This window comes from Phalangium opilio, unplaced genomic scaffold (genome assembly GCF_054372755.1).
Source record: "Phalangium opilio isolate 3A_F unplaced genomic scaffold, DU_Popi_V2 ptg000390l_1, whole genome shotgun sequence".
NCBI lineage: Eukaryota > Metazoa > Arthropoda > Arachnida > Opiliones > Phalangiidae > Phalangium > Phalangium opilio.
In genome coordinates, this window is record NW_028324234.1 from 5,229,056 (window position 1) to 5,239,161 (window position 10,106).

General features: G+C 46.0%; 2 non-coding genes across 2 annotated transcripts; both read left to right on the forward strand.

Moving 5' to 3' along the window:
* Positions 1 to 1,313: 1,313 nt before the first annotated feature.
* TRNAT-GGU (transfer RNA threonine (anticodon GGU)) lies at positions 1,314 to 1,386 on the forward strand. The gene has a single exon. It is a non-coding gene; the product is annotated as a tRNA-Thr (tRNA).
* Positions 1,387 to 5,571: 4,185 nt separating this feature from the next.
* On the forward strand, positions 5,572 to 5,644 carry TRNAT-GGU (transfer RNA threonine (anticodon GGU)). Its single transcript has one exon. It is a non-coding gene; the product is annotated as a tRNA-Thr (tRNA).
* The last annotated feature ends 4,462 nt before the right edge of the window (positions 5,645 to 10,106 follow it).

A 10,106-nucleotide genomic window follows, 5' to 3' on the forward strand; every position in this document is an offset into this window, starting at 1 on the left:
GGCGCAATGGTTAGCGCGTTCAGCTGTTATTCAAAAGACTGGTGGTTTGAGCCCTTTCGGGAGCGGTGTTGTGAGGTCTCAGATGTGACGTAAAAAGTCAAGGTTTTTCCACAATACCTGACGACCATTTAATTTTTGAGCTTCCGTGGCTCAATGGTTAGCGCGTTCGGCTGTTAACCAATAGGTTGGTTGTTCGAGCCCATCCGAGAGCGGTGTTGTGAGGTCTCAGATGTGACGTAAAAAGTCAAGGTTTTTACACAATACCTGACGAGCATTTAACTTTTGGGCTTCCGTGGCGCAATGGTTAGCGCGTTCGGCTGTTAACCAATAGGTGTGTGGTTCGAGCCCATCCGGGAGCGGTGTTGTGACGTCTCAGATGTAACGTAAAATGTCAGAGTTTTTCCACAATACCTGACGAACACTTAATTTTTGGGCTTCCGTGGCGCAATGATTAGCGCGTTCAGCTGTTAATCGAAAGGTTGAAGGTTCGAGCCCACCCGGGAGAGGTGTTGTGGGGTCTCAGATGTAGCGTAAAAAGTCAAAACATTTCCACAATACGTGACAACCATTTAATTTCTGAGCTTCCGTGGCTCAATGGTTAGCGCGTTTTGCTGTTAACCAATAGGTTGGTGGTTCGAGCCCATCCGGGAGCGGTGTTGTGAGGTCTCAGATGTGACGTAAAAAGTCAAGGTTTTTACACAATACCTGACGAGCATTTAACTTTGGGCTTCCGTGGCTCAATGGTTAGCGCGTTCGGCTGTTAACCAATAGGTTGGTGGTTCGAGCCCATCCGGGAGCGGTGTTGTGAGGTCTCAGATGTGACGTAAAAAGTCAAGGTTTTTACACAATACCTGACGAGCATTTAACTTTGGGCTTCCGTGGCTCAATGGTTAGCGCGTTCGGCTGTTAACCAATAGGTTGGTGGTTCGAGCCCATCCGGGAGCGGTATTGTGACGTCTCAGATGTGACGTTAAAAGTCAAGGTTTTTCCACAATACCTGACGACCATTTAATTTTTGGGCTTCCGGGGCGCAATGGTTAGCGCGTTCAGCTGTTAACCGAAAGGTTGGTGGTTCAAGCCCATCCGGGAGCGGTGTTGTGACGTCTCAGATGTTACGTAAAAAGTCAAGGTTTTTCCACAATACCTGACGACCATTTAATTTTTGGGCTTCCGTGGCTCAATGGTTAGCGCGTTCGGCTGTTAACCAATAGATTGGTGGTTCGAGGCCACCCGGGAGCGGTGTTGTGGGATCTCACATGTAACGTAGAAAGCCAAAGTTTTTCCACAATACCTGACGACCATTTAATTTTTGGGCTTCCGTGGCGCAATGGTTAGCGCGTTCGGCTGGTAACCGAAAGGTTGGTGGTTCAAGCCCACCCGGGAGCGGTGTTGTGGGATCACGAATGTAACGTAGAAAGCCAAAGTTTTTCCAGAATACCTGACGACCATTTAATTTTTGGGCTTCCGTGGCGCAATAATTAGCGCGTTCAGCTGTTAATCGAAAGGTTGGTGGTTCGAGCCCACCCGAGAGAGGTGTTGTGGGGTCTCAGATGTAGCGTAAAAAGTCAAAACTTTTCCACAATACGTGACAACCATTTAATTTCTGAGCTTTCGTGGCTCAATGGTTAGCGCGTTCGGCTGTTAGCCAATAGGTTGGTGGTTCGAGCCCACCCGGGAGCGGTGTTGTGGGATCTCAAATGTAACGTAGAAAGCCAAAGTTTTTCCACAATACCTGACGACCATTTAATTTTTGGGCTTCCGGGGCGCAATGGTTAGCGCGTTCAGCTGTTAATCGAAAGGTTGGTGGTTCGAGCCCACCCGGGAGAGGTGTTGTGGGGTCTCAGATGTAGCGTAAAAAGTCAAAACTTTTCCACAATACGTGACAACGATTTAATTTCTGAGCTTCCGTGGCTCAATGTTTAGCGCGTTCGGCTGTTAGCCAATAGGTTGGTGGTTCGAGCCCACCCGGGAGCGGTGTTGTGGGATCTCAAATGTAACGTAGAAAGCCAAAGTTTTTCCACAATACCTGACGACCATTTAATTTCTGAGCTTCCGTGGCTCAATGGTTAGCGCGTTCGGCTGTTTACCAATAGTTTGGTAGTTCGAGCCCATCCGGGAGCGGTGTTGTGAGGTCTCAGATGTGACGTAAAAAGTCAAGGTTTTTCCACAATACCTGACGACCATTTAATTTTTGAGCTTCCGTGGCGCAATGGTTAGCGCGTTCTTCTGTTAATCGAAAGGTTGGTGGTTCGAGCCCACCCGGGAGAGGTGTTGTGGGGTCTCAGATGTAGCGTAAAAAGTCAAAACTTTTCCACAATACGTGACAACGATTTAATTTCTGAGCTTTCGTGGCTCAATGGTTAGCGCGTTCGGCTGTTAGCCAATAGGTTGGTGGTTCGAGCCCACCCGGAAGCGGTGTTGTGGGATCTCAAATGTAACGTAGAAAGCCAAAGTTTTTCCACAATACCTGACGACCATTTAATTTTTGGGCTTCCGGGGCGCAATGGTTAGCGCGTTCAGCTGTTAACCGAAAGGTTGGTGGTTCAAGCCCATCCGGGAGCGGTGTTGTGACGTCTCAGATGTTACGTAAAAAGTCAAGGTTTTTCCACAATACCTGACGACCATTTAATTTCTGAGCTTCCGTGGCTCAATGTTTAGCGTGTTCGGCTGTTAACCAATAGGTTGGTGGTTCGGGCCCACCCGGGAGCGGTGTTGTGAGTTCTCAGATGTGACGTAAAATATCAGAGTTTTTCCACAATACCTGACGAATATTTAATATTTGGGCTTCCTTGGCGCAATGGTTAGCGCGTTTGGCTGTTAACAGAAAGGTTGGTGGTTCGAGCACACCCGGGAGCGGTGTTGTGACGTCTCGAATGTAACGTAAAATGTCAGAGTTTTTCCACAATACCTGACGAACATTTAATTTTTGGGCTTCCGTTTCGCAATAATTAGCGCGTTCAGCTGTTAATCGAAAGGTTGGTGTTTCGAGCCCACCCGGGAGAGGTTTTGTGGGGTCTCAGATGTAGCGTAAAATGTCAAAACTTTTCCACAATACGTAACAACCATTTAAATTCTGAGCTTCCGTGGCTCAATGCTTAGCGCGTTCGGCTGTTAGCCAATAGGTTGGTGGTTCGAGCCCACCCGGGAGCGGTGTTGTGAGGTCTCAGATGTGACGTAAAAAGTCAAGGTTTTTACACAATACCTGACGAGCATTTAACTTTGGGCTTCCGTGGCTCAATGGTTAGCGCGTTCGGCTGTTAACCAATAGGTTGGTGGTTCGAGCCCATCCGGGAGCGGTGTTGTGAGGTCTCAGATGTGACGTAAAAAGTCAAGGTTTTTACACAATACCTGACGAGCATTTAACTTTGGGCTTCCGTGGCTCAATGGTTAGCGCGTTCGGCTGTTAACCGAAAGGTTGGTGGTTCGAGCCCAACCGAGAGAGGTGTTGTAGGGTCTCAGATGTAACGTAATAAGTCATACCTTATCCACAATACGTGACAACCATTAATTTCTGAGCTTCCGTGGCTCAATGGTTAGCGCGTTCGGCTGTTAACCAATAGGTTGGTGGTTCGAGCCCACCCGGGAGCGGTGGTGTGGGATCTCAAATGTAACGTAGAAAGCCAAAGTTTTGCCACAATACCTGACGACCTTTACATTTTTGGGCTTCCTTGGCGCAATGGTTAGTGCCTTCGGCTGTTAACCGAAAGGTTGGTGGTTCAAGCCCACCCGGGAGCGGTGTTGTGGGATCACGAATGTAACGTAGAAAGCCAAAGTTTTGCCACAATACCTGACGACCTTTACATTTTTGGGCTTCCTTGGCGCAATGGTTAGTGCCTTCGGCTGTTAACCGAAAGGTTGGTGGTTCAAGCCCACCCGGGAGCGGTGTTGTGGGATCACGAATGTAACGTAGAAAGCCAAAGTTTTTCCAGAATACCTGACGACCATTTAATTTTTGGGCTTCCGTGGCGCAATAATTAGCGCGTTCAGCTGTTAATCGAAAGGTTGGTGGTTCGAGCCCACCCGAGAGAGGTGTTGTGGGGTCTCAGTTGTAGCGTAAAAAGTCAAAGCTTTTCCACAATACGTGACAACCATTTAATTTCTGAGCTTTCGTGGCTCAATGATTAGCGCGTTCGGCTGTTAGCCAATAGGTTGGTGGTTCGAGCCCACCCGGGAGCGGTGTTGTGGGATCTCAAATGTAACGTAGAAAGCCAAAGTTTTTCAACAATACCTGACGAACATTTAATTTTTGGGCTTCCGGGGCGCAATGGTTAGCGCGTTCAGCTGTTATTCAAAAGACTGGTGGTTTGAGCCCTTTCGGGAGCGGTGTTGTGAGGTCTCAGATGTGACGTAAAAAGTCAAGGTTTTTCCACAATACCTGACGACCATTTAATTTTTGAGCTTCCGTGGCTCAATGGTTAGCGCGTTCGGCTGTTAACCAATAGGTTGGTTGTTCGAGCCCATCCGAGAGCGGTGTTGTGAGGTCTCAGATGTGACGTAAAAAGTCAAGGTTTTTACACAATACCTGACGAGCATTTAACTTTTGGGCTTCCGTGGCGCAATGGTTAGCGCGTTCGGCTGTTAACCAATAGGTGTGTGGTTCGAGCCCATCCGGGAGCGGTGTTGTGACGTCTCAGATGTAACGTAAAATGTCAGAGTTTTTCCACAATACCTGACGAACACTTAATTTTTGGGCTTCCGTGGCGCAATGATTAGCGCGTTCAGCTGTTAATCGAAAGGTTGAAGGTTCGAGCCCACCCGGGAGAGGTGTTGTGGGGTCTCAGATGTAGCGTAAAAAGTCAAAACATTTCCACAATACGTGACAACCATTTAATTTCTGAGCTTCCGTGGCTCAATGGTTAGCGCGTTTTGCTGTTAACCAATAGGTTGGTGGTTCGAGCCCATCCGGGAGCGGTGTTGTGAGGTCTCAGATGTGACGTAAAAAGTCAAGGTTTTTACACAATACCTGACGAGCATTTAACTTTGGGCTTCCGTGGCTCAATGGTTAGCGCGTTCGGCTGTTAACCAATAGGTTGGTGGTTCGAGCCCATCCGGGAGCGGTGTTGTGAGGTCTCAGATGTGACGTAAAAAGTCAAGGTTTTTACACAATACCTGACGAGCATTTAACTTTGGGCTTCCGTGGCTCAATGGTTAGCGCGTTCGGCTGTTAACCAATAGGTTGGTGGTTCGAGCCCATCCGGGAGCGGTATTGTGACGTCTCAGATGTGACGTTAAAAGTCAAGGTTTTTCCACAATACCTGACGACCATTTAATTTTTGGGCTTCCGGGGCGCAATGGTTAGCGCGTTCAGCTGTTAACCGAAAGGTTGGTGGTTCAAGCCCATCCGGGAGCGGTGTTGTGACGTCTCAGATGTTACGTAAAAAGTCAAGGTTTTTCCACAATACCTGACGACCATTTAATTTTTGGGCTTCCGTGGCTCAATGGTTAGCGCGTTCGGCTGTTAACCAATAGATTGGTGGTTCGAGGCCACCCGGGAGCGGTGTTGTGGGATCTCACATGTAACGTAGAAAGCCAAAGTTTTTCCACAATACCTGACGACCATTTAATTTTTGGGCTTCCGTGGCGCAATGGTTAGCGCGTTCGGCTGGTAACCGAAAGGTTGGTGGTTCAAGCCCACCCGGGAGCGGTGTTGTGGGATCACGAATGTAACGTAGAAAGCCAAAGTTTTTCCAGAATACCTGACGACCATTTAATTTTTGGGCTTCCGTGGCGCAATAATTAGCGCGTTCAGCTGTTAATCGAAAGGTTGGTGGTTCGAGCCCACCCGAGAGAGGTGTTGTGGGGTCTCAGATGTAGCGTAAAAAGTCAAAACTTTTCCACAATACGTGACAACCATTTAATTTCTGAGCTTTCGTGGCTCAATGGTTAGCGCGTTCGGCTGTTAGCCAATAGGTTGGTGGTTCGAGCCCACCCGGGAGCGGTGTTGTGGGATCTCAAATGTAACGTAGAAAGCCAAAGTTTTTCCACAATACCTGACGACCATTTAATTTTTGGGCTTCCGGGGCGCAATGGTTAGCGCGTTCAGCTGTTAATCGAAAGGTTGGTGGTTCGAGCCCACCCGGGAGAGGTGTTGTGGGGTCTCAGATGTAGCGTAAAAAGTCAAAACTTTTCCACAATACGTGACAACGATTTAATTTCTGAGCTTCCGTGGCTCAATGTTTAGCGCGTTCGGCTGTTAGCCAATAGGTTGGTGGTTCGAGCCCACCCGGGAGCGGTGTTGTGGGATCTCAAATGTAACGTAGAAAGCCAAAGTTTTTCCACAATACCTGACGACCATTTAATTTCTGAGCTTCCGTGGCTCAATGGTTAGCGCGTTCGGCTGTTTACCAATAGTTTGGTAGTTCGAGCCCATCCGGGAGCGGTGTTGTGAGGTCTCAGATGTGACGTAAAAAGTCAAGGTTTTTCCACAATACCTGACGACCATTTAATTTTTGAGCTTCCGTGGCGCAATGGTTAGCGCGTTCTTCTGTTAATCGAAAGGTTGGTGGTTCGAGCCCACCCGGGAGAGGTGTTGTGGGGTCTCAGATGTAGCGTAAAAAGTCAAAACTTTTCCACAATACGTGACAACGATTTAATTTCTGAGCTTTCGTGGCTCAATGGTTAGCGCGTTCGGCTGTTAGCCAATAGGTTGGTGGTTCGAGCCCACCCGGGAGCGGTGTTGTGGGATCTCAAATGTAACGTAGAAAGCCAAAGTTTTTCCACAATACCTGACGACCATTTAATTTTTGGGCTTCCGGGGCGCAATGGTTAGCGCGTTCAGCTGTTAACCGAAAGGTTGGTGGTTCAAGCCCATCCGGGAGCGGTGTTGTGACGTCTCAGATGTTACGTAAAAAGTCAAGGTTTTTCCACAATACCTGACGACCATTTAATTTCTGAGCTTCCGTGGCTCAATGTTTAGCGTGTTCGGCTGTTAACCAATAGGTTGGTGGTTCGGGCCCACCCGGGAGCGGTGTTGTGAGTTCTCAGATGTGACGTAAAATATCAGAGTTTTTCCACAATACCTGACGAATATTTAATATTTGGGCTTCCTTGGCGCAATGGTTAGCGCGTTTGGCTGTTAACAGAAAGGTTGGTGGTTCGAGCACACCCGGGAGCGGTGTTGTGACGTCTCGAATGTAACGTAAAATGTCAGAGTTTTTCCACAATACCTGACGAACATTTAATTTTTGGGCTTCCGTTTCGCAATAATTAGCGCGTTCAGCTGTTAATCGAAAGGTTGGTGTTTCGAGCCCACCCGGGAGAGGTTTTGTGGGGTCTCAGATGTAGCGTAAAATGTCAAAACTTTTCCACAATACGTAACAACCATTTAATTTCTGAGCTTCCGTGGCTCAATGCTTAGCGCGTTCGGCTGTTAGCCAATAGGTTGGTGGTTCGAGCCCACCCGGGAGCGGTGTTGTGGGATCTCAAATGTAACGTAGAAAGCCAAAGTTTTTCCACAATACCTGACGACCATTTATTTTTTGGGCTTCCTTGGCGCAATGGTTAGCGCGTTCGGCTGTTAACCGAAAGGTTGGTGGTTCGAGCCCAACCGAGAGAGGTGTTGTAGGGTCTCAGATGTAACGTAATAAGTCATAACTTATCCACAATACGTGACAACCATTAATTTCTGAGCTTCCGTGGCTCAATGGTTAGCGCGTTCGGCTGTTAACCAATAGGTTGGTGGTTCGAGCCCACCCGGGAGCGGTCGTGTGGGATCTCAAATGTAACGTAGAAAGCCAAAGTTTTGCCACAATACCTGACGACCTTTACATTTTTGGGCTTCCTTGGCGCAATGGTTAGTGCCTTCGGCTGTTAACCGAAAGGTTGGTGGTTCGAGCCCAACCGGAATAGGTGTTGTGACGTCTCAGATGTGACGTAAAAAGCCAAGGTTTTTTCCACAACACCTGACGACCATTTAATTTTTGGGCTTCCGTGGCGCAATGGTTAGCGCGTTCAGCTTTTAACCAATAGGTTGGTGGTTCGAGCCCATCCGGGAGCGGTGTAGTGAGGTCTCAGATGTAACGTAAAATGTCAGAGTTTTTCCACAATACCTGACGAACATTTAATTTTTGGGCTTCCGTGCCGCAATGACTAGCGCGTTCAGCTGTTAATCGAAAGGTTGAAGGTTCGAGCCCACCCGGGAGAGGTGTTGTGGGGTCTCAGATGTAGCGTAAAAAGTCAAAACTTTTCCACAATACGTGACAACCATTTAATTTCTGAGCTTCCGTGGCTCAATGGTTAGCGCGTTCGGCTGTTAACCAATAGGTTGGTGGTTCGAGCCCATCCGGGAGCGGTGTTGTGACGTCTCAGATGTGACGTAAAAAGTCAAGGTTTTTCCACAATACCGGACGACCATTTAAATTTTGGGCTTCCGTGGCGCAATCGTTAGCGCGTTCGGCTGTTAACAGAAAGGTTGGTGGTTCAAGCACACCCGGGAGCGGTGCTATGAGGTCTCAGATGTTACGTAAAAAGTCAAAGTTTTTCCACAATACGTGACAACCATTTAATTTCTGAGCTTCCGTGGCTCAATGGTTAGCGCGTTCGGCTGTTAACTAATAGGTTAGTGGTTCGAGCCCACCCGGGAGCGGCGTTGTGGGATCTCAAATGTAACGTAGAAAGCCAAAGTTTTTCCACAATACCTGACGATCGTTTAATTTTTGGGCTTCCGTGGCGCAATGGTTAGGGCGTTCGGCTGTTAACCAATAGGTTGGTGGTTCGAGCCCACCCGGGCGCGGTGTTGTGGGATCTCAAACGTAACGTGGAAAGCCAAAGTTTTTCCACTATACCTGACGACCATTTAATTTTTGGGCTTCCGTGGCGCAATGATTAGCGCGTTCAGCTGTTAATCGAAAGGTTGAAGGTTCGAGCCCACCCGGGAGAGGTGTTGTGGGGTCTCAGATGTAGCGTAAAAAGTCAAAACTTTTCCACAATACGTGACAACCATTTAATTTCTGAGCTACCGTGGCGCAATGGTTAGCGCGTTCAGCAGTTAACAAATAATTTAGTGGTTCGAGCCCACCCGGGAGCGGCGTTGTGGGATCTCAAACGTAACGTAGAAAGTTAAAGTTTTTCCACAATACCTAATTCAAGCAAATGTAACGATATTCATTCAAAAAACTGTTAAAATTCAATTTTTCAATAAGAAATCGTTGTCACGGATTTTGTATCTTGAAGAAAAAAAACATGCGATTTTTTCGGTACACTTTTGAATGCATTTTTTTCTGGAGAAATGTTTGACCGAATTCAGCTTAATTCCCTATAAAACACTCATTGAAAGTGATTTCATCTCGATTGAACAATAATTAAAAATTTACCTCGATTTTTAATAACATTTTCAAAATCGACGTTTCACGGCCAAAAAAGCTTACTTTGAGTATTTCTTCACTATTTTCAAATATGTTCACTGAAAGCATTATTTTTATACTTTTTGCTTTAATTCAAGCAAATGTAACGATATTCAATCAAAAAACTGTTAAAATTAAATTTTTCAATAAGAAATCGTTGTCACGGATTTTGTATCTTGAAGAAGAAAAACATGCGATTTTTTCGGTTTTTTTTTAATGCATTTTTTTCAGGAGAAATTTTTGACCGAATTCAGCTTAATTCCCTATAAAACACTCATTAAAAGTGATTTCATCTCGATTGAACAATAATTAAAAATGTACCTCGATTTTTAATAACATTTTCAAAATCGACGTTTCACGGCCAAAGAAGCATATTTTGAGTATTTCTTCACTATTTTCAAAAATAACCACTGAAACCATTATTTTTATACTTTTTGCTTTAATTCAAGCAAATGTAACGATATTCATTCAAAAAACTGTTAAAATTCAATTTTTCAATAAGAAATCGTTGTCACGGATTTTGTATCTTGAAGAAGAAAAACATGCGATTTTTTTCGGTACTTTTTTGAATGCATTTTTTCCTGGAGAAATTTTTGACCGAATTCAGCTTAATTCCCTATAAAACACTCATTGAAAGTGATTTCATCTAGATTGAACAATAATTAAAAATTTACCTCGATTTTTAATAACATTTTCAAAATCGACGTTTCACGGCCAAAGAAGCATACTTTGAGTATTTCTTCACTATTTTCAAATATATTCATT